The sequence below is a fragment of the Phaseolus vulgaris genome, chromosome 11, assembly GCF_051622355.1.
Source record: "Phaseolus vulgaris cultivar YP4 chromosome 11, ASM5162235v1, whole genome shotgun sequence".
NCBI classification, from domain to species: Eukaryota; Viridiplantae; Streptophyta; class Magnoliopsida; order Fabales; family Fabaceae; genus Phaseolus; species Phaseolus vulgaris.
This window is the reverse complement of record NC_143508.1, coordinates 42,849,311-42,874,372: the sequence shown is the minus strand read 5'-3', so window position 1 is coordinate 42,874,372 and position 25,062 is coordinate 42,849,311. Positions and strand designations below refer to the sequence as shown.

Here is a 25,062-nt window from a genome sequence, read left to right as displayed (position 1 = left end):
AATTTTGAGAATTGAAAGACTAAAAAGTTAGGATTTAAAGTTTAAGGATTAGAGTGAAGGGTTTAAAGTAGAGTGATTAAGGTTCAGGGTTTAGAGTTTAGAATTTTAAGATTTGAGGTGTTAGAGTTTAGAGTTTATGTTTTAGGATTTGAGGGTTTTAGGTATTGGAATTAAGGTTAGATCTTATGATTGAAAGTTTAGGGTTTAAAACTTGCATAGTATTGTGTACACTAATTGTACATATAAGTAATGAGAATGGAAAAACTTAGATTCTTAATAAAATGTTAATTATAATTATTTCTAAATTACAATATCATTAAATAAATCAGATCAATGACATGCAAGTATATTAAATAAAGAATATAACAAAGTGGAAGTTAATTCTAATAAATGCTTGGTTCGTTTACAAATGACTACATTTTATTATTGATAAAAGAATTTGTTTTTATTGTGTCCTTCATCTCTATAGTAAGAATATTTTTTTGGTTTGTTTTATCAAGATGGTCCATTTCGTTATGGATACATGTAGTTGTTGGTCTGACATATTCTTTACATCTCATGTGAGGGTTAGGAATGAAATTCAGTCTAATATAAGCATACCAACAATCTTCATTTTGCACTCGATGTGATTGGACTTCATAAGCCTTATAAATAGTTTGGAGATTGTGAACTGGATGAACAAACATCATCAGTTGCTAATAAGAATAGAACAAACAACGATGACATGAGGATAAGGGAGGCAAAGAGCTTGAAACACCTCACAATCACACAACAATTCATTTAATTTGATTATGAATAACATAGGTCGATGTCGGAGATGGGAAGTGGCTATCTCCTAAACATCAAATTCTGAATTTTTTTATTATATCTCTACACATGACACATTACAGATTGTTGCTCAATTTTCCTTAGTAAGCAGCAATATCTTCAGGAAAATGATAACTTGATCGTAGCATACATGCTGCCTTGGTCCCTTTTTCAAAAAATCATGAATTCGTTCTTTCAAAGGTTGTCTTAAAAAGAGCACACATGGGTAATGATCATCCTCCCTTCAAAATAGAATTCATGCATTCGACAAGATTAGTTGTTATATATATATATATATATATATATATATATATATATATATATCACTACAAAAAATCGTATATAAAGTGGTTGTTATTTTCGTATGAAGTGATGCTTATAAACGCCAAAATATACGCTCGTGGCGATTTTCCAAACCACCATAGAACCGGTCGTCACAAAGTTTAATGTGGCGGTCCTACGCTACCCGCTGCGACACCCGTCACTTTAACACTTTGTATAAAGTGGCGGATTTTATATGTAACTAATGTTAGTTATAAATGTCGCAATTTACTTCATTGAAAACGATTTCAACACCATTATACAGGATATAATGTGATGTTTTTAACTGTTAGTATTATAATAAAATTGTAAAAATAATAGGTTGTTTTTAACTGGTGTAATTTTAATTCTAAATAAATGAAATTTACCCACCATTCTTTTATAATCTGGTGTGCACAATTAAACTAAACATAATGTATTTTCATAATAAAAAATAAAATACTAATAAAATGAAATAATATATAAAGTTATAAGCATTCATTCATTACATTAAAAATTGAAGCACACATAATATTGTTCAAAAGTTGATACATAATTGAAAATTAAAACACAAATAATTGTTCAAAGTTGATACATAATTTAAAATTAAAACCACTACAAAAAATCGTGTATAATGTGACAATTATTTTCGTATAAACTGGTGTTTATAACCGCGCACAATATACGCGTGTAACGGTTTCCCAAACCACCATTGAACTGGCTGACACAAATTTTAATGTGGCGGTTTTACGCTACCCACCGCAACACGCGTCACTTTAACACTATGTTTAAAGTGACAATTTTTATATGTAAGTAGTGTCAATTATAACTATCGCAGTTTAATTCATTGAAAAATATTTTAGCACCATTACATAGGGTATAACGTGGCGTTTTTAACTGTCAGTATTATAATGAAATTGTAAAAATAATATGTCGGTTTCAATTGACGTAATTTTAATTTTAAATAAATGAAATTTAACCACCACTTTTTTATAGTCTGGTTTGCTCAATTAAACTAAGCATAATATATTTTCATAATAAAAAAATAAAATACTAATAAAATGAAATAATGTATAAATTTATAAGCATCCATTCATTGCATTGAAAATTAAAACACACGTAATATTGTTCAAAAGTTGATACATAATTGAAAATTAAAACACAAATAATTATTCAAAAGTTGACACATAACATAAAATTAAAACACACATAATTGTTCAAAAGTTGGTACATAATTTAAAATTAAAACAAACATTATTCATCCCTATTTAGTTTTGCTTCCAGCACTTGATCCTATTAGTTGATTAGGTGATGAAGCACCACTTCGAGTATCTGATACCTGAAATAAATAATTTTAAGTTAATGATTTTGAATGTTTATAATTATAAAATAAAAAACAAAATTATAATTATAAAAGACACTATAATCAATCATGAAAAAAAAAAGCAAACAGATTCGAAGGTCCTGAATAACAGACCAAATTCATAAAAGGGAAAGTAATAAATAACCAAAAGAAACAAAATAAAAAAACATGCTTAAGAACTCCAAGAAAAAATGATATCATCAACCAGTTTGGAAAGTCATTAAAACAAAATTTTGAGAAATTTGAAACATCATCCATTCATTAATATCTAATATTTAATACAATTTTCACCATGCATTTTAAAATGGTACAACACAAAAATAAACTACTTAAAAAATTATCATTGGGGAGCAATATTCAACAATAAAATGAGTGACTTTTGAAATAAAGTATCAAAGCCCCCCAATAAATTGTTTTTTTTATGAGACCTCTACAAAAGAAGCTTGCCTAAAAGTTCGAAAAGAAGCAATGAAGAGCAATGGAGAAAGGGAGAAAATGGAGCGAAGGAAATGCAAAAGTGAGGCACAAATAAAGAAGAGAGAGCTCGAAGGAGATAAATGCAGAAGTGAGGCATGGGAAGTATTTTGGGTTTCTAAAAAGCAATATAGGCGTCGATTCTCGTAAATAACCATCGTCTATCTCAAATGTTAACATTTTAGACTTTGTTTAACCAAAAACCATAGCATATTGCAACATTTTAGGTGATGAATCTCCTTAATGACTATTATCTATGTTTTCCTTTTATATAGGCCTCGAAACTTTAGGCTAAGAAGACAAACAAAGATCGAGTCTTACTGAAGAGATTGTAAAGTCTTTTTCTTCTAGTTAGCCTTGTAAAAATTGTATAGAGTAGTTAGGAAGTATTGACCCGTGTATTTTGTACCAAAGTAGAGTAAGATGTAAATAAAAAAGAAAGTAAATGGTAAAATAGTAAAAGAATGGTGCAAATAGAAATGTAGGCAAGGAAGGATTCCAATGAAAGCTTGCCACTTGTCACTCTCCCAATGGACAGAATTTGCACCACTAAGGTGGTGACACTTGTCACACTCTCATTTGTGAGATTTTGAGAGACTTTTTCTATAAATAGGAGTCTTTTGTACATGTTTTTTAACTTTGATTTGAGTAGTGAAATGTTCTCAAATTTGTGAGACACTTTTACTTGTTCAAAGTTTTCTCTAAAGTTGTCTTCTTGTTAGATAACTTTCTAGACTCTTCCTAATAGTTTGGACCAACCTCACTCTAGAAACTAAGTGTTGACCTAACCTAACCTCACTTAAATTCACCCTCATATTTTTCATATCTTCCAAAATTCTACAATTCTTCATCTTTTCACAATATCATTCATCAACCGTAGAAAATATTCAATTCAAAACAATAAAGAATAAAATTTACAAATGAAGATGCAAGTTATGATTATATTACTACATTTACCAAAAAAAGTTGTAGCCTATTATAATATTTTAGGCGGCGAGTCTCCTTAATGAACATCGTCTATGATTTTTTTTTTTATATACAAACAACGATTTTATATATAACCGTTCACAATAATTTCAAAAATATCACAATGTTTAAATAAATAACTCGTATTCATTCCATCTATGGAGGGAGTGTCAGTATTTTTATACTAGTGTAGTTTTTTTTTTTTTTTGGTTTACTTGCTAGTCCATTCACGTTTTTTTGCATACTGTGTTGTTGGTTTTATATTTCGATTCAGGTGCGGGCCACTCTTGATGAGAGAGACAAATTTTCATTTGAATATTACATGAAAGCAAACAGAAATTAAAGTGTTGATGGGACACTCTTCTTTTGTTGGTGAATTAAAGTGTGCATGAGATTTGAAAAAATGAGGCTACGGAAAGCAAACAGAAAATATCATGTTCAGATATTTGGTTTACATGTGGGGCACCATTTGTTACCAATTTTGGAAAAGGAGGTGGGGCCCATCGTTGTGCGTGAATTGGTACATTGAAATTGCATGCAAAATGGAAAGGAAGTACACATCATACAAAAGGGCCAAAGAGCAAAAACGAGGCCCACAGTTTTGGGTACGTTTTATTCCTCTCTTTTTATTTGTCTGTTTCTTCTTCCACCTCCATAGTTTTTTTTAGACGTACATGTTAGAAGAAAAAGATCATATTGTCTTTAAACAGTATTTTTTCTTAAGAAATTTTATTTTTTCTTTTACACCTATTAGATTATAAAATCTGGAAGGTATTTTTTGGATTTAATTTTTTTTTCTGGATTCTACATTACAAAATACATATTATGGTAAGACGTGCTACGGATTGTACAATTCAAAAAGTATTTTTGGATATGAAAATATCTTTTAAATTCTATAATCTAAAATATAATTTTAAAATGTATTATGGATTGTATAATTTAGAAGGTATTTCCAAATCTAATAATATCTTGCATATTGTATAATTCAAAATACATATTGTGGTAGAGGGTGTTACAAACTTTACAATATGTTATACACAAAGAGAAATTAAAGAAAATAAGCGGAAAAACTTAACATATACTCAATAGGATAGGATTGGAATTAAAAAATAATACATGGAGGTGTAGGAAGAATGTATGGAGGTGCATGGAGAATTGGGCTTTATTCCTTCATGTATCAATTGCTTTTAGAGCCCTCATGTTAACCCCAACATTTTACTATTTCCAGCATGCGATTTATATCTACATTGCGTTAGAAAGCCTGGACCCATTCAGCTGGCGCAATACTTTGGCTATCTGCTACTCCTTTTTAATTTTATAACCCACCAACTCTTATTTCATATATATATATATATATATATATATATATATATATATATATAAATTTAAAAAATTAACTATATGACCTTTCTTGACTTTCAGAACTATGTGATCTCTTGACTTTCAATTCTAAAAAAACAAACAGTTTTAACCTCTAGAATATGTAGGAGCAAGGTTGATTTGAGTTGATTTTAGGTTGATTCATTAGATGCCACCTTTTAGAACTAGGATCGAAATTCTTAAGCAATTAAGGTGAGAAACCTAAGAAAAATCCCCACTGGACATTAACTTAACAAGTGTTAAGTAGATGTGAAGGTTCATTTCCAAAGATCAAAGGAAAAACACAAGTATAGGTGATGAATGAATGCTAAACATGGTGCGAAATCAAGAACACAATAACAAGAACAAATTAACCAATTAAAACAGCAAACATCACAAATAAACCGATTAGAATGAACAAGGAAGGCATATGAACCGATTGGAATGAAGAACAAAGCAACACAATACATTTTGGAATTCAAATGGAATGGAAATGGAATTAAAAGATGAATGATAGGAAAAACTTATGTGGTTGAAGCTATGTTTCACGCCACATGGAAGGTGAATAGACTCCAAGATGAGTGAGGTTGCCGCCACTTGAAAGCTCCCAAAGACTCACAAGATAAGATTAGGAAAGGAGACAAGTCTCACAAATTCTCACTCAATTTGAGTATAGTAACTTTACTTCAATTTCAATGTATCTTTACATGAACCAAGCATCCTTATTTAGAGTGACATAGGTTCAATTTTCATGAAGGAAATAGGTGGAAAATTCAAATGGAAACCATTTGAAAATGCCGCCCAAAACTAGTCACATTGAAGGTGTGACTTTGCTACTTGTTTTCATAAGCCCTAAAACTCCTATCCACACCTCCCTTTTATGTTCTATTGAAATCTACTCTAAAGAAATTACAAAAAAGAGACACCAATTGATGCTCATCTATTAATTCTTGTGCCCTTGCTCTTAATAATCTCTTGAGGCATGTTGGATGATGAAAAACATGTGTTGGGCTTGGGCCTCAGTATGGGCTTGGAAGGAAAAAGACATTATATTTGTGAGGCCATCACGTAAAACGTGGCGATCATATTGCCAAGGCCTTCATAAAAGAAGATGAGTTGCTTCCATGGGCACAACATCACATAAAACCTCATCTTTATACTTTCCTATGGTAAAGTTTATGAGGAATTGTTTATTTACCATGATTTCACCTTCGGCACTAAGCCATTGTAATTTATAGGGCATGGTATGATAGATAGTGGGTAAGGCTAACTTCTCCAAAACTCTTGTACTAGCCACATTAGTACAACTACCCCCATCTATAATCAAGGAACATAACTTGTTGGTGATAAGACAGCGAGTGTGGAAAATATTTTCTCTTTGGGTATCATCGGAAGGTTTTGGAATTGTTCCCAACATTCACCTTATCATCAATAAGTCACCTTCACAATGTATTTCACATTCATTATCACTAAGGGTTTTTGAAGGGGAAGGGGAGTTAAAACTGTTAGAATGGATGACTTTAAACTAGAGGGAGGGTGAATGGTTTAAAGAGAGATTTCAAAAACTTTTAAGTCAAGAATGAAATTATCTCAAGAAATAGTTGATAAGGAATCCAGTTTGCCAAAACAATAAGCAAAAACAACAGCACCAGAAAAACAATCGGTTGTTTCGCAGAAACAATCGGTTGTTTATACCAGTTTACAAATATCAAAACTGAATTTAAAGAGTTAAAGATAGAGAGAATGCACACAGATGTTTATACTGGTTCACTCTAAACCCAGAGCTACATCCAGTCTTCTCAGAGACCACTGAGGAATTCCACTAAGCAATCAAACCTAGATCACTTACAACACAACCAAGAAAGTGACCTTGATCCCCTCAAGACACACACTTCTCTTGGCCAACACACCAACATTAAGAATGCTGATCTTGATCCCCTCAAGAACACACAACACTTCTCAGCAAACACATAGAAGAAACTTGTTCAACAGATACAAGGATTACACTTGTTACAGAAGCAAATCTGAAATCAATACAAGCAGAAATCCTATCTCACACTCTTTAATCAATCTCAATCTCTAAGCAATCTCAACTCTTTGAAAAACTTAAAAACTTGTGTTAATTCTTAATACTCAAATCTGTTTTTCTGAATATATTCAAAGATGTTGTTTGTTATCAAATCTTAACAAACTTATTCATTGCATTTAATAGATTGGTCAAAGCATTAAAGACTGAAGCGTAATCAGTTAAAACATTTAAAGTTCAGTCAAAGACAAAAACTACTTTTCTGTTATGGTACCAAAACAAACAATCGATTGTTTCCTCGAATCAATCGGTTGTTTGGGTTTTAACAGCTCAACCATTTGAAAAACAGTTTTCAGTCTTTTCTAAAAGCTTCTAAGTATAAAACAATCGGTTGTTTCGACAAAACAATCGGTTGTTTTTCACTTAGTTTGAAAAATACTTTTCTTTTTAAAAAGATTGAGAATGCTTATGCTTTGGATTCAATCAAGAGTGGATTACATAAACAATCTACCCCATATCTTATCTAAGACAGCTCAGCAATAGCAAGCACAACCAAGCCTTCAACATCCTTCAAAGAGTTTGGATTCTTCAAAGCTTGAACACCACTTGGTTCAACAATCTCCCCCTATTTGATGAAGACAAATCCCTGATGCTTGTGTTGTACTTGATTGAATTTGAAGCAGTTCCTGCATAGCACAGTTTTAAGCAAAGCATAGAACTTCTGATATTTGGTTAGCACAGAAACAAGTATAGAAATTCAGAGCATAATATCAGAGTAATCAACAAACAAATATAGGAGCAAAAACCTATAAGGTTTCACTCATCCAAACTAATTTGCAGAAAACAATAAAAACTGAAATCAAACACAGCATATATCTCCCCTTATTTGTCTTCACAAATAGACAAAGAGAAGAGATAAAACAAGATAATTGTTTTGAATACATCAAAATTAAACAACAAAAGCAGCAAAAAGAAAACTGATAAAACCACTTTTCTGTTATGGTACCAAAACAAACAATCAGTTGTTTCCTCGAATCAATCGGTTGTTTTGGTTTTAACAGCTCAACCATTTGAAAAACAGTTTTCAGTCTTTTCTAAAAGCATCTAAGTATAAAACAATCGGTTGTTTTTCACTTAGAAAAACACTTTTCTTTTTAAAAGATTGAGAATGCCTATGCTTTGGATTCAATCAAGAGTGGATTACATAAACAATCTACCTCAGATCCTATCTAAGACAGCTCAGCAACAGCAAGCACAGCCAAACCTTCAACATCCTTCAAAGGGTTTGGATTCTTCAAAGTTTGAACACCACTTGGTTCAACAAAATGTAGAAGAGTTATCACTATGTTCACTTACTACTTGATCCCCCTTTAGCATCATGGTACGTTTGGTTGGACAAATTGCGGCTATATGACCAAAACCTAAACATTTAAAACATTTTTTACTTGAGGTTTTGGTGGGTGATATAGGAGTTGAAGGTGAGGGTTTTGAATCCTTTGTTTTGTAAGTGGACTCCTTTTTAAAATTAGAGGGAAAAGTTGAAGTAGATTTTTGTTTATTTGTCCAAGATGTGTGGTAAAAGCTATCATTATGAGAATTTTTAAAAGAGTTTCTCTTGGAAAGTTGGGATTCTACCTTGATGGCAAGGTGAACCAATTTTTCTAAAGAAGTATACTCATATAATTCTACCACATCTTGGACGTCCCTCTTTAGACCACTTACAAAGCGAGCCATTTTGTACTCCTCACTTTCATGCATGTTAATATTAGTTAAAAGAGTTTCAAGTTCCTTAAAATAAGCATCCACATTTAGCGTGTCTTGATGAAACATTTGGAGTTTCAACAAAAGGTATTTCTTATAGTGTGGAGGCACAAATCTAGCATTCTTTTAAATCCTCCCAAGCGCATGCATTCTTTTAAATCCTCCCAAGAGACCACAGTTGGTCTCTTGTTTCAATGTCCATGAGAGTTTTGTGCCATCATTGCATGGCATAGTCCATAAATTCTAAGGAGGCTAACCTTCTTTTTGGTCCTTTTGGACCTCATGTACATTAAAAATTTTCTCTACTTTAGCCTTCCAACCTAAATACACATTAGGATCATCTTCTCCACTAAAACTAGGAAATTTTACATAAGGTAGAAAAGGTTTTGCCACATTTTGGCGCCTATCTTCATATGGTTGTCTCCTCCATTCGGCTTCTTCTTCATATCCTTGATAATTTTGAGAACTTCTTGATTCATATCTATGATGGTGCCTCCTTTGTCTTTGGGGTCTTTCATTAATCATTTCCCATCTTTGGAGTCTTTCCTCCATTTGTATCATTTCTTCCTCTTTTTGTGCAATGGTTCTTTTATCTTCCTTCAATTCTCCAATTATAAAAGCTTTTTGAGGAAAATGAGGTTTAGATGATTCACCACTAGAAAGATGATCCATATCAACAAGCAAACACAAAACACAAAAAACAAACAACTAGAGAAAACAAGTTAGAAGGAAACAATTGCTAACGACAATAGGCAGAAAAAGAAGTAATCACTCAAAACAAAATATTTCTTTCCTTAACCAAAGTCTCACTTGTGGATTGGATAACTCTCAAGTGAAAGATGCCAAAGTAAACAACACTTGCCCAAAGTAATATCACCACAAAACTTTAGGAAAGAATAAAAGACAACCAAGAAAAGTTTAAAACAAGAAAGGCTAAACCAAAGTTAGAAAAGAGATATGACAGAACTTTGAATAGAAGACAATCAAGAAAAGGCACAAAAGAAAACTCAAAGAACCTTACTAAACTTTTTACTATGAAACTTTTTGAACTAGAAAATTGCTAAAGCAAAATGATACAAAATTCCGCAAAGTTGAATCCAAAGGTGTGAAAAATGAATTTCTAAACCAATTGATAAGCAAGATGCCTTTAGAAACAATTGCTCACTGTTTTTTTAATGTCAATAGGTACTGTTTTAGATAAAGAGGTACTGTTTTGGAATTACTAAAACAATAGCTTGCTGTTTTTTTTTATATCCTAATTGCATCATGCGAAGTGTCAAGAACATTCATTTTTCCACAAAAAAAAATTGGTGGATTCAATATAATTGAACACTTGCAATCATATGTTGGAACTTAACATCAACTTGTACTAAAACAAGTTTCTAATTGAAATGTAAATTTCACAATTAAAAGTAAGCAAGAAGAATTAAAGTAAAGGACACCTAGAACACTAAAGAACACATGACTCAAAGTAAAAAACAAGATCAAAGAAAGGCATAACAAGGAGCATATTCAAAACGAAAAATGCAATGAATATAACAAGGCTAAAAAAAATTCTGCAATGAATTAAAGGTGCTGGAAAAATTAAAAACAAGACTGTAATGACAAGAAAGTAAAAGTACTTGAATTGAAATTGCTTGAATTAAAAGTGCCAAATCAACTCAAAAAGATGAACACAACCATAGCTCATGATACCACATGATGTGAGTTGATTTTAGGTTGATTCATTAGATGACACTTTTTAGAATTAGGATCGAAATTCTTAAGCAATTAAGGTGAGAAACCTAAGGAAAATCCCCACTAGATATTAACTTAACAGGTGTTAAGTAGATGTGAATGTTCATTTCCAGAGATTAAAGGAAAAACACAAGTATAGGTGATGAATAAATGTTAAACATGGTGCGGAATCAAGAACACAATAACAAGAACAAATTAACCAATTAAAACAGCAAACATCACAATTAAATCGATTAGAATGAACAAAGAAGGCATATGAACTGATTGGAATGAAGAACAAAGCAACACAACATATTCTGGAATTCAAATGGAATGGAAATGGAATTAAAAGATGAATGATAGGAAGAACTTATGTGGTTGAAGCTAGGGAGATGTTTCACGCCACTTGGAAGGTGAATAGACTCCAAGATGAGTGAGGTTGCCGCCACTTGAAAGCTCCCAAAGACTCACAAGATAAGATTAGGAAAGGAGAAACAAGTCTCACAAATTCTCACTCAATTTGAGTATAGTAACTTTACTTCAATTTCAATGTATCTTTATATGAACCATGCATCCCTATTTAGAGTGACATAGGTTCGATTTTCATGAAGGAAATAGGTGGAAAATTCAAATGGAAACCATTTGAAAATGCCGCCCAAAACTAGTCACATGGGAAGTGTGACTTTACTACTTCTTTTCATAAGCCCTAAAACTCCTATCCACACCTCCCTTTTATGTTCTATTGAAATCTACTCTAAAGAAATTACAAAAAAGAGACACCAATTGATGCTCATATATTAATTCTTGTGCCTTTGCTCTTAGTAATCTTTTGAGGCATGTTGGATGATGAAAAACATGTGTTGGGCTTGGGCCTCAGTATGGGCTTGGGCTTTTGTTGGACTTGGGCCTCAATGTTAAGAACACTAATAGGAAGAACTTCAAGTGTTTTGGTCCTTGACCATTCTTCCTATTGATTGCATTTTCTTTTTCTTGTTTAGATGACCCTTCAAGGTTGGCATTCATGGTCATCTTTTTATGGATTTGGGTCGTATCAAAGGTCCATCTTTCTTAGGTTCACTTTTTCAAAATTTCAGTTTCACTTTTTCTCAAAAGTCCAGCTCACACCAGAACAACTTTTTTTTAAATAGTTTAACCTTTAGAATTACATAAACCCTTATTTCCTATTATGAACGAAAATATGTAAGATCAAGGTTTATCCTTGTCGAACCCCAAATAAAAAATTTCAAAATTATTTTGTTTATTTTTAAACATTTTCTGTTTCTAATTTTGGGGAAAATAAACATTATGAAAAAACCACACTCATTTTGTATATTTAATTAAGGGTCGTCTTCAAACGAGTGTTGTAGGGGTGCTAATACCTTTCGTACACGTAACCCACTCCCAAACCTCAAATTTTGTTTGTAGACCATATTTTCGGTTTTCCATAGTTTTTCGCAATAAACTATGGTGGTGACTCCAATAATCTATTTTTTCATTTATAAATTTATTCTTTCTGGTTTGTCATCCCGCCGTCGTGACCCTGGTTGCAACAAACTCCAATGCTCTTTAGATGAATGCATAACCATATGGACTTGTGGGAGGTGATGGTTAACTCTCTCCATGCCTCTTCAATTAAGGTTTGACTTCTCTAATGCAGAGGGTAGTGTGCTGACCTCAAAGTTGACCTTTACTTGGACTTTTACTTCCCAAGTCAACCCTTATTAGTTCCAAATTGACCCCGCGCATGCATTTATTTTTTTTACACAAAGAAAATCCTAATCTTATACATTTTTTTTCTACCTCTAATATTTACATTTTAAAGGTAAGAAGAATGAAAATATTTGTCAACAAGAGGACCCTCCCGAATGAAGTCTCCAATCTTCTCAATCCAAGTTGTAGTGGTTGGATAGTACTCCATCATCCTGTTAAGACTAATCCTGAGGTTAGCTTTGATATCAATTGAAAGTGCAATTGGCACTGGAAGAGGGGTAGGGTGTTGAGTGGAGCCTAAACTCAATTCGTCGAGTATCAACCAATTGAAAGAAGTGTCTAAATAACAATAGAGTGAGAAAAGTAGACATAGATTTATACTAGTTCATCAAACAACAAGGGTCACATCTAGTCCCCTCAAGCAAGTTTCTTAATAACCTTTCACTAAGTATTCTCTGTTGGGTCTAATAATGTCCAAGTTCAAGAAGGGAAGGGTGAATTGAAGTTATAAAATTTTCGCAAACGCAAACTGGTTTAGAAAATGAACAAATTGATTTTGAAAAGAACAAAGTTATTTTTCAACACACTTTATCAAAACTAGAGCATTTCAGATTAGCATTGAGATCAAACAGAGAAATTTTCTAGAACAAGATGAGTTATCTTTACAGCAACAATAAGAACAAGGTTTACATAAAGAGATCAACACAAGTTCTTTTGATACAATTCTTTAAAGAAAGTGAATCTTTAACAAAGTTATTATAAAGAATTTGTTTGTTCTTAAACTAGTCAACACTCAGATTGAGAAAGTTTATTTGTGATTAAAAGATTGTTCCAAAACAAAGAAGAACAGTATGAACAAGCCCAGAAATAACAGATTCAATTTTAAATGAACAAATTTATTTCCTGACAGATTATCCAATTAAGTAGAAAAGAGTGTAGGGATTGAGAAGAATGATGCAAACACAATTTATATTGGTTCACTCATAAAGAGCTACATCCAGTTTCACCTCACATCAAGGTGAAATTCACTAAAAACTGTTCAAAACAAATACAACAACTTGCAGTTCTTGAACCCTACAAGAACAAGGCACTCAAAGTTGAAAAACCCTATTTCAGCACTACTTGCACTTCAAGAAACCCTATCAAGAAGTGTCTTACACAAACACCTTTACACAAGAATGAATTAAGGAAGGAAAAAACCTAAAAGAAGATGCAAGAAACTGAAAACCAATAGCCCAGATTGTAGCACAACAGTAACAACACCTCCACCAAGATCAAGGCACACAAAGATCAAGCACTCTGTTAAAAACGTGATTGCTCAACAACTTTTTCATGTGAGATGTTCCTCTCTTTATATAGAAAACAGTTTATAACAACTTTTCAAAAAATAGTTAAAAGCTGTTATAAAAAGAACAGGTTAAATCCAAAATAAACAGATTGTTTTTCTGAAAACACTTCCAGCTCATCTTAACAGTAATAACGAGCTGGAACAAAATTTTTGGTGCCCTAACAGAATTTTGAAAAAACATTTAAGCAGTTCAGAAATAAATCTATTGTTTTACAAATCAACAGATTTATTTTTGTGAAGTAACCTAAATTTAAGAAAACTTAAAGAGGTTTTTAGGAAAAACATTGAATCACTTCTTGTGTTTGATCTTACCATCTTGATTAGGCATATAAGGTAGGTCATGAAGCAAACAGCTACCTTAAACTCACTCTAACATATATACAAGATCACCTAATTACATCACAACAACCTTCAAAACAAACTTGCTATTTTCTTCATCAAACACACACTAGGACAGCAGATAAGAAGCTTCATCTATCTTTAACATTCTCCACCTCTCCAGGTACACAAGTATTCTTACACCTCTTCAGGTCACCAAGTATTATCTACCTCTCCATGTATACCAAGTATTCTCTACATCTCTAGGTACACACAAGTACTCTTACACCTCTTCAGATCATCTTTACCTCTCCAAGAAACCAATCCTAATCTCCCCCTGAGATCAAGACCACAATATGATAAACCTCTTTATAGAGAGAACAATGAAAGCTCCAAGGGTATACTTCATAGTTTGAAGACTTTACAAAGGTTAAGCACACAACTCAATCTCACAATCACTTTTCAAAGCATAAGTAAATTGCATAAGTTCTATTCCAACACGCAATTGAATATCACTTGATGACAATGTTTCTTTTTCATTCTATGCACATTCATTATTGTGCTCTTCATCTTTAAGGTCTTTAAATAGCCTTCAAAATATGAACGTTGAAGTTTTGTATTCTTCATTCCTCATTATAGCCATTAGATGCTTAATATATAAACTTTTGCTCTAATTGATCTTTGCGTGTTCTTTACGTGTGAAGCATTTTGAATTCTTTGTTTATATTCCTCATATATGAACGTTATAACTTTAATCCTCTTAACTTCAAAAATCTGCCACTTTCATCTTCATCTTCAATGCATTGGATGCTAGAAATGGAACTTTAGCTTTGATGCTTTCTTCACATCTTTGAACAATTACTTACTCTTCAAATAGTTTTTTTTTTATCTTTATAAAGTCGAACGTTGAAGCTTGATTTATCTTTGTGCACGAATCTTTCCTTTACTGCACTGTTCATTGTCTTCTTCGTATAAGACGCTCTAAATGGAATGTTCAGGTATGAGCCTTCATTGCATCATATCACTTGTTTATACTTTGAATATTCCTTCTCTTTGTATATCTTCATTCAGAGTGACTTGATATCTCTTTAATCTTCATCTAAGCGAATCTTGCTCTCTGACTTCATCGTTTTCCTGTAAGACATTTGATAAGGAAACTTTGGCTATTGGCTTTATATGCGTATTTATGATCCTTTGATAATTTATTGAAACAATATAAGTATTCGTGAACATTATAATCAATATAATAAATCATGGACATCATTGAAACAATATCTTTTATATTCTACGAATTATCAAGACTTTCTTTTCTCAGATATTTAACTGTAAATCCTTTTTCAAATACTTTCAAAGTTAATACAAAATTTGAAGGTTGAAGTATAATCAAATTTTAACTTGGATATCTTTTCACAAAATATATTTGGAAAAACTCTTTGATATGGAATATGCACATGTTTTATTTTTCGAAAACTTTCCAGTAATAATATTGTTCATTAAAAATATTTCCAATATAGTTTTAAACAAAATCATAAATACACAATTATTTTGAAAAGCGTATATAATTAATATGAAAATAGTTTTTCCTTCAAAAATCATTGAAGCATATAATATTTGAGATTTTTAGTAAGCTTTGTGTTACATTCTCAAGTACGAAAACTTTCCAAAATCATTTTATCATTAATCTTATTTGAAAACTTTGTTTTATATGATTTAAGAATGTCAAATAAGATTTAAAAACATAAGAGTAGTGTCATAAATTATTTCAAGAATGTATGAGTTAAATATAAACACTCATTGATATAGCAGATCATCTAATGTGTACAAGACGTGATGATCATCTCTCGCGTGTAATCTTTAGTGACCATCTGATGAGATTATCATGCACTGTATGATTGAGCTTTCATGTGCCTTGAGATCGTCTTACTAATTTTCCTTTGGAGACTGTGTGACAAGATCTTCTTATGTATCCATGAGAAATAGGATCGTCTGACAAGACCTTCTAGCAAGAATGTATGATCCGGTCAGTTGAACAAGGTGCTTTGATGCTTCCAAATGTGCTTTGAAGACTTGAAGAATCTACTGCTATGTTTGTGTGTGTTATTTAGTAGATTTTGAGTTGTCAATTCACATCTAGTATTGATCCAAGTTCACTTAATTCTTACTCTCTTTTGAAAGAAGTGTTTTCTAAAACGCTATGTGAATTTTAGTCATTTGTTTTGAACTTTCAATTAGTTAAAAAAGTTTTTGTTCAAAGTCTGGTGATTACAACAAATTGTTCATCTAGTTGATTTATCGTGACAACCGATTGAATTGCACTTAATATTTTTCAAAAGGATGTGAAAATATTTAGTCTTTTCTGTGAGGCAAAACAGTCGGTTATTTCGATAAAGGAATTGGTTGTTTTGTGTGAAATCTTTAACAGAAAAAGAATTCAATCAGTTCATTTTAAAATCAATCAATTGTTTTTCTAATAGAATTCTGTTATGAATTCCAAACTGATTTTAAATGTTTCTAATTTTTTTCAATTAATGATCTAACAATTTTAACCACTTCTTTAAGTCTATATAAAGATTGTTTTGTAATCATTTGAAAAATAACAAGAAAGAGAGTTTCGTCAAAAACATTTTCAAGAGAAGATCAAAAGCTTTTGGATCATTGCTTGTGTGTGAAGTAAGATCTGGGTTTTCTATTCAATTGTGCTACTGCTTTGAAAACCCAAGTGTATTCTATTTCCTTCTTTGAATACTGTAATTGTGTGTAAGTTAATTTCAGAAAGGGTTTCTAGAAACTGTGATGTTGTCAAGAAGTGTTGTGTGTTCTTGAGGGGTTTAAGATCATCATTCTTGGTGTGTGTTTAGTAATCTAGTTTTGATTGCATAATGAATTCTCAGTGGTTAGCTGAGGACTAAATATAACTTTTGATTAAGAGTGAACCAGTATAAACCTCTCTATGTGAATCTCTCTTTCTCTACTATGATATACTGCTTTATATTTTATTCTTTATTCTACTGCATTAAACAGACAGTTGTTTTGATAAAACAACTGATTGATTTTTCATAAAGAACTATTAATTTAATAACTCATCCAGTTGAACAGAAAATTAATTGATTAATTTTACAAATCTTTTCACTCTACTTCCAATCTTTGCGGAAATTTTGTAAAAACAATTCATCCCACCCCCTCTTATTTTGGCCATACATTCTAACACAATCCTATAAGACCGTCTAACACGTCGCTACATCATTGAATTATCATTTTGGACATTGTTCCTCATTTTGAATGTTATCCTTATCACTTTAACAATTTTCCAATGCTAAGACAAAGTGTTTGCACCATCTGATGTATCTTTACTAGATTATCTCAATGGATCTTTTCATTGTAAGATCATCTAGTGAGTCTTGCTCATCTTCTTCATTAAGATCTTCTAATGAGACTTTCCACTCTTGACTTATTTGGTGAGTCTTGTTCATCTTCTTTAATGATATGATATGTACTTTAGAACTTCTAACATGTAACACGGGATTATCTGTAGTAAATGTTGAAGATGGTTGTTGCCCCTTCAAGATTGTGTTTGATGAAGACTTTTATGTACATTTCATGTGTATTTTTGTTTTGCCTTAAGTGTGTCTTAGGTAGTGCTTAGAGGTTGTTTAAGAGGGCTTTTTGTTGAGTAACTCACCTCATAACCACTGGCCATGTGATAAGAACAAGCATAAGTTTTCTTAAACTGTTTTTCACATGTTTTACAAAAAACACGTTTACTGCATACAAATAAATCTGTTCTTTTCTAAATAAACAAATTCATTTTTACACTGATGCCTTGGCTAAGTCTTGTGAAAATTAGATTTTGTGCATCATGTATTTTTACTAAGCCTTTTATCTTTCAAAACGATTGTGTTTCAAACAGTTAAGCTTTTCTGTTTTCGTTTTGAAAAATAAATTTGTTCATCTGTAAATGAATAGATTCTTTTTGTCTCTGGTGCCATGTCAGCTTAAACGATTTTCAGTTTTATCTCAGCACCAGAATGGTTGACTAAGTCTCCTCACTTAACAAATTCTCTAACTGCTTTTGAAAATAAAGCTGTTCATTTTATTTTCAATCTGTTCATTTTATAACAGCTTTAACTGTTTTTCAAAATTCTGTTATAAGTTGGTTTTCTATAAAACGAAAACTTGTTTCTGAGTTTAAACATCGTTCATACATTTGCAAAAACAAGTTTTGACAACAGAGAATTAAGAGTTTACAAAGGATTAACATTTGTTCTTCAAAGATTTCGAAAATCACAAAGTGTTTGTTCTTGGTTTGGTTCCAAAAGCTTGGTGTGAGGTTCTGCTACTGTTCTAGCAATCTTGCCTACTGGTTTAAGGCAGATCTTTGTAACCTCAATCAGGTGTAGTCGTTTCACTTTTCATTTCTTGTAACAGTTTGGTTGAACACTCTTCTTGATAGGTTTTCTTGAAGAGTGTGTGTGAGCTGAAATAGGTTTTTTCAGCAAGAGTACCTAAGTTCTTGTAGCTTTCAAGAACAGTGGGAATTGTGTTTGTTTGTATTGTGATTTAGTGAATTTCACCTTGGTTTTAGGTGAAGACTGGATGTAGCTCAGTTGGGTGAACCAGTATAACTGCCCTGTGTTCATTCTCTCTCAAACTCTGCAATTAAGTTTCTGCATAATTGATAAAACAGCAAAGAAATAAATATGTTCATTCATTAAAAAATCTGTTTTTTCTGGGCTCGTTTCATCCTGTTCTTAATTTCTGGAAAAGTTGTTTGAGTCAGATAAGAACATATAAAATTTGTTAAAAGCCACTGGAACAGATTGATTGTGATAGGTTGCTCAAGAAATTGTCAAAGCTATTAATTGAACCTTAAACAATTGCTTAAAATTGAAGCTTGCTGTTCTGTGATTCACTGTTCTTAATTTCTGGAAAACTGTGTGTTTCAAGAAGAACACTTATAATTTGTTAAAAGTCACTGGAACAGGTTGTTTGTAAAGGTTACTCAATTAATTGGCATGCTATCAATCGAACCTTAATCACTTGCTTGAAATTGAAGTTTGTTGTTTTGTGTTTCACTGTTTTTCAAATCTAATATCAGTGTGTGTGCTTCTGGAAAATCTATCTGCATAATCTTGTGATTAACCTTGCTGTATAAACGCTTTTCAAACAAAAATAGTGCTGAAATAAATCTGTTCATTTTCACATAAATCGATTTATTTTCTGTAAACTGTGTTAAACACTGTTTCTGCGAGAAAGTTTTAAAAGGTCAATTCACCCCCCCTCTTGAACTTTGGCACTATTAAACCCAACAGTAAACTCTTCAGAGATCGTCTGATGAGATCTTTTGTCTTTATCTTTTACTATTGAAACATCTTGTTGACAGAATTGAATCCATCCAGTATATTTACCAAGATACATTATTTAAAATGTTGACTTTATAGGAATAACTTAATAGATTGTCTGGTCTGTCGTATTTATCATAAGCATTTGATACTTATAATACTACTGGATTACTTGATCAACTTAAAGCGTCTACTAAGTCTTTTACTAAATTTGCATACTTAGTAACTTCATTAGTTAACTTAGGATACCTTATAGTGTTTGTTATCATCAAAACTTATTATCTCTTTTATTACGAGACTGTCTGATATTAAAATGTCTAGCTGGTCATAGACCGTCTAACGACTTAACAAAAACAATGTTAATCAATTATGCAAGATTTTTAATTGATTAATTTCTAAGAATATTGAAAACACATAAATCTACTCTCTATTTTTAATCGGTTAACTAAATTGGTGATAAATATCCTATTTTGAAACTTCTTAAGGACAATTTTATCGATTACTTAACAACTTAATCTATTAACATAACCATAAAATCCTTTTCTCTTATTTTTAACTTTTCAAAAACAATTTTCTTTTAATTAATTTTAGTATAGGTTGTGTGATGAACTCTAAACCTTGTGAATAACTTGTACTAAAGACTCTCAACCACATATGATGAAAGTTTGACATTCTTAAAATAGGTTCAACTTCTACATATACAAAAAATCAACATCAAAATAACTTCACTGGAAGCTTGTGTCTACTCTTGAAGTCCAACACCATTCTCCCCTTTTTTTTATCCTAGAGTGGTGTTTCTTAGCTTATTTCCTGTGTAGCGCATTAGAGTTAACCAAAGTTCGTGAATTAGAGAATTTTCTCCCTTAGGGTTTCTTATATTGTGAGTTAGGTCACAAGTGAAAATTCTCCATACATTCTTATGTCATAGAGTCGAGTGCTTGAAGGTTATTCATAATTCTTATCATTCTTGATTCTTCTTCCGCAGGCTAGGTCACAAGTATGAAATCATCATCTTGCTTATCTCATGGAGTTGAGCGACTCAAATCTCTGGTATTTTTGGAGGTTTGTAAACCCTTTGTATATCTGGCGGCTTCCAACGTGAGCTTTTTCTCATTATATTTTAATGACATTCTTTTAAAAATATAAATAAAATAACAAATTTACTAACAAATTATATGTTGTGATTAGAAAAAACACCTTTCTAACAAATTTACTAGTAAACATTCAGCGAATTGGAGACCTTGTTATTAGATTTATAGTAAACATTCCCCCACATGATGTAGTTCCTTCTCTTCTAAGATTAGGATAAAAAACACGAACAAGGTACATTGAAATTTCCACGATACAGAGATAACATTGTGAGATGTTATGATTACCACTATAATTTTATATGGTTTCTTGAACTAAGAAGCATAATGTGTAAGCATGACCATAAAGAGGCAATTTTTGTGTGTAAGTTGTCATGGTGCAATTCTCTAAATAAGGCCAGTTCTCCTAGATTCAATTGAACATTGAAACTAAATATAGTTACCCTGTAAATATTCCCCTTCTTAGCATAATAATCAATAACTGGAAGATTTAACGCCTTAAACACTTTAAGACGATTCCTCATTGTTTCTATGTTGTTATCAATTCGACCATGCAATAAAAATATGTAAGACAATAGTTTGTAATAAGGTGCTGAAGTTAAATCTCCACGGATTTAATAGCAATCTTCTTCAGGGTAATCAAAGAAAAGTACAAAACGTGGTTATGCTCCAATCTGCATAATGAAGAGCGTGTTTATTTAGTCAAAAGAATACACGAAAGAATTTACATGGAATTACTATTTTTTCTTTTAGTGTTTTTTGCTTTTGTTTTTTTCTTAGTTTGGGCTTTGTTGATTTTTGTTTACCAAAGCCCATTAAGTTTTTTTTCCCTTTTGTAATATAAAATCATGGCATTAGCAGATGCGCAGATCATATGAAATAAAATTCCGTTTTTCCACTTTTCTAATTGATATCTGTGCACCGCTTCTCACTTTCTCCATCTTGTCCCTTTTGATCAAGAAAGATGCAAAACTTCAAGATGGTATCAGATATTCGCTCTCCTCCGCTGCCTCTATTTTTTTTCTCCTCCTACGAACTTCTCCTCGTTTTCTTTTCCCCTTTTTTGGCTTCTTCTTCTTCATGGCTGCGACACAAGAAAGTTCCTCCAAGAATGATCAGCAAAACTCCTTTTATACAAAACAAATGTCCTTATGAGCTACTGTATGAATGTATGTTTGACATCTCTGATATGAGAATTTTTGGGTGTTTATGTTTTGCTTCTACTCTTGAACAAAACAGACACAAGCTTGATCCTAGAGCACGAAAGTGCATTTTCCTTGGCTTCAAACAAGGTACTAAGGGGTATGTTGTTTTAGATGTTAACTCTAGAGAGATTTTTGTATATAGAAATGTAGTTTATTATGAAACTTTCTTTTATAACATAAGTGATAGAGATGAGCAGGAAACTATCCAAGAAAACAGTGACTTCACGGGACAAATATATGATGATCTTCCTCTACAAAATGAAGCTGAAACTTGTACTCAACATGAAGAATTGAGACATTCAACTAGAATCAGGAAAACACCAGCATTCTTGGAGGACTATCATCACCAGATCATGATGTCACCATGTAGCAAGAAACTAAAAGAAAATAGAAAGGGGCGTTATCCACTTAGCTCTGTTTTATCCTACAAAAATCTTTTGGAAAAACAACAAAACTACTCGCAAACTGAGCCACAAAGTTACGAAGAAGCAAAACAATTCCTGAATGGGTAGAAGCCATGAAGGCAGAAATAAAAGCTCTTGAAGTCAACAAAACTTGGGAAATAATGGATCTTCCTCCTAACAAAGTACCTATCGGCTGTAAGTGGGTTTATAAGAGTAAACGCAAAGCTGATGGAGAAATCAAGAGGTACAAGGCAAGACTTGTTGCCAAAGGGTATACACAGCGCGAAGGCATAGATTACATGGAAACTTATTCACCTGTGGCCAGGCTCACTACTATTCGAACTATCATTGTTGTAGTTGTTGCCATGGACTGACACCTTGAACAACTGGATGTGAATAATGCATTCTTGCATGGTGATTTGCAAGTGGAGGTCTATATGGAGTTGCTCCATGGTGTAACCAGTAAAAGAACCCAACCAATCTGTCACCTAACCAAATCCTTATATGGGTTAAAGTAGACAAGTAAGCAAAGGTATGACAAACTCGCTACTTTTCTTAGTATTAATTTTGCTTGTTCAAAGGCAGATAATTCTTTTTATTAAAGTTGTTGGAACATCTTTAATTGCTCTTCTCATGTATGTTGATGATATATTAGTTGCTGGTAACAACAAGAAAGATATAGAGGATGTTAAAAATTCCTTAAATATGGCTTTTAAAATAAAAGATCTTGGTCATTCAAAGTTTTTCTTAGGATTAGAAATTGCTAGAACCAAGAATGGCATCCATATCTGTCAAAGGAAATATGCACTCGAAATTTTAGCTGATGCAGGTATGTTGAATGCAAAGCTAGCAGTCACACCCATGACTAAAAATAATGAAAAGTTTTTTTTATCAAAATTCAACCGTGCATGACATTGGTACATACCGAAGGATTATTGGAAGGCTACTATATTTGGTTCATACAAACCAAATATCAGTTTTTCTGTACAATTCCTAAGTCAGTTTGTTCAAGCATCTTCAAAATTGCATCACCAAGTTGTTCAAAGGATACTCAGATATATAAAGGCATCGCCAGCGCAAGGTATTTACTATCCCAAAAAATAATAATATTCAGATTAAAGCTTTTTATGATTCTGACTAGGCCTCATGCATTACAACACATCGATCCACCACTGGATTCCTTGTTTACCTTGGGGAATCGTTGTTGTCATGGAGAACCAAGAAGCAAAGTACAATGTCAAGATCTTCTTCTGAAGCTGAATATAGAGCTCTTGCAACTACCTGTTGTGAAGTACAATGGCTCAGCTATCTTCTTGAAGATCTTCATGTGGTAACCAACAACAATGCAAGCCTTTTCTGTGATAGCCAATTTGCACGTCACATTGCACACAACAATAGTTTTCATGAAAGAACTAAACACATAGACATTGATTGTCATGTGGAGAGGGAGTAGCTACAACAAGGTCTCTTCCGGTTACTTCCAATCAGTTCTGAAAATCAACCAGCGGGCCTTCTTACGAAAGCACTTGACAAAGAAAGGTTTCATAAACTACTCTCCAAGCTTGGTGTCTGCAATATTCATCCACCAACTTGAGGGGGGATTTAAGTGTTTTTGTCCTTTTGTTTTTTTTCTTAGTTTGGGCTTTGTTGGTTTTTATTTACCAAAGTCCATTAGAGCTTTTTTCCCTTTTGTAATATAAAACTATGGCATCAGCATATGAAATAAAATTATGTTTTTCCACTTTTCTAATTGATTTTTGTGCACCATTTCTCACCTTCTCCATCTTGCCCCTTTTCTTTTTGATCAAGAAAGATGCATAACTTCAAGATTTTCTAATACCCTCTAATACAGTTTACAACTATGACAATTTACTTTGTTCATCCATAGATATTGCCATTTGGAAATATATTCAATGCACAAGATATGAGGCAATGCATATATATCAATTATAACTAGAAAGAAGAGGTAGAAGGAGGGGGACTAAACTTCCTTAAGCTCAAACTGAAGAGGAGCATGGTTAAAAGTCAAACTTACAATTTGTTTAAAAGCTATACGGTTCGCTTGCTTGTAGGGAAACCATCAATAAAAAATTCTGGGATAAGACAACGTCACCTATTCCCTATCACAAATAATTTTCCTTCACTAATTGTATTCAGAATCATAATTGCTTTGGAGTTCTTATTTTTAATGCTAAAATCACAAAGATGCACCAACAAAAAAAAAAATAGAATAAGACAACATCATCCATATCTTCCTTCTCAAAAGGTCTCCAGCACTCAGATGCTTAAATCCAAAGGTTTCAACAATTTTTGCACATTGTGTACCTTTCCCACTACCAGGACCTCCTGGGAAAGAACAATTTTAATTATCATTTATTTAAGGAAACCCCCAAAAGTAAAAAGGCATGGATAGCATCATTAATAACTTGATGCATTTCTTTAAATACATTATAGAAGTTTATTAAAGTAATAGAGCCAAACAGTTTTACTCAGTTACATAACATGAGAAAATGAATAAAAAAATATAATAATTTAGATTGGCAACTTGACAATTGCCACCAAGTTTATCTGCATGATCTATCCTTTCTGCCAAATAAGAGTATGCAATTTTCGACAGAGATATATACAATCAAAGTATATGTGGTGTTATATATAAGGTTCACATTCACATACTCTAGTACTTGACAGATTCATTTAGGAAAAAATCATTGACACTTAACAGAGCTTTTAAAAACCTCTACTTATATGTGCTTTATTAGAGTTATAATAATACTAAAATTAACTTTTTTTAAAAACATGGCAATCATAAAACAATTAAGAGAATGTACCATTATAGAACAAGTAGTGATAAAAAAATAATAATCACGGAACACATTTC

The 25,062-nt window shown here is 32.2% G+C and overlaps 1 pseudogene; it reads right to left on the bottom strand.

The window, feature by feature from the left end:
* Positions 1-2,371: 2,371 nt before the first annotated feature.
* Positions 2,372-24,878, bottom strand: LOC137808007 (putative UMP-CMP kinase 2; annotated as a pseudogene).
* Between the last annotated feature and the right edge of the window lie 184 nt (positions 24,879-25,062).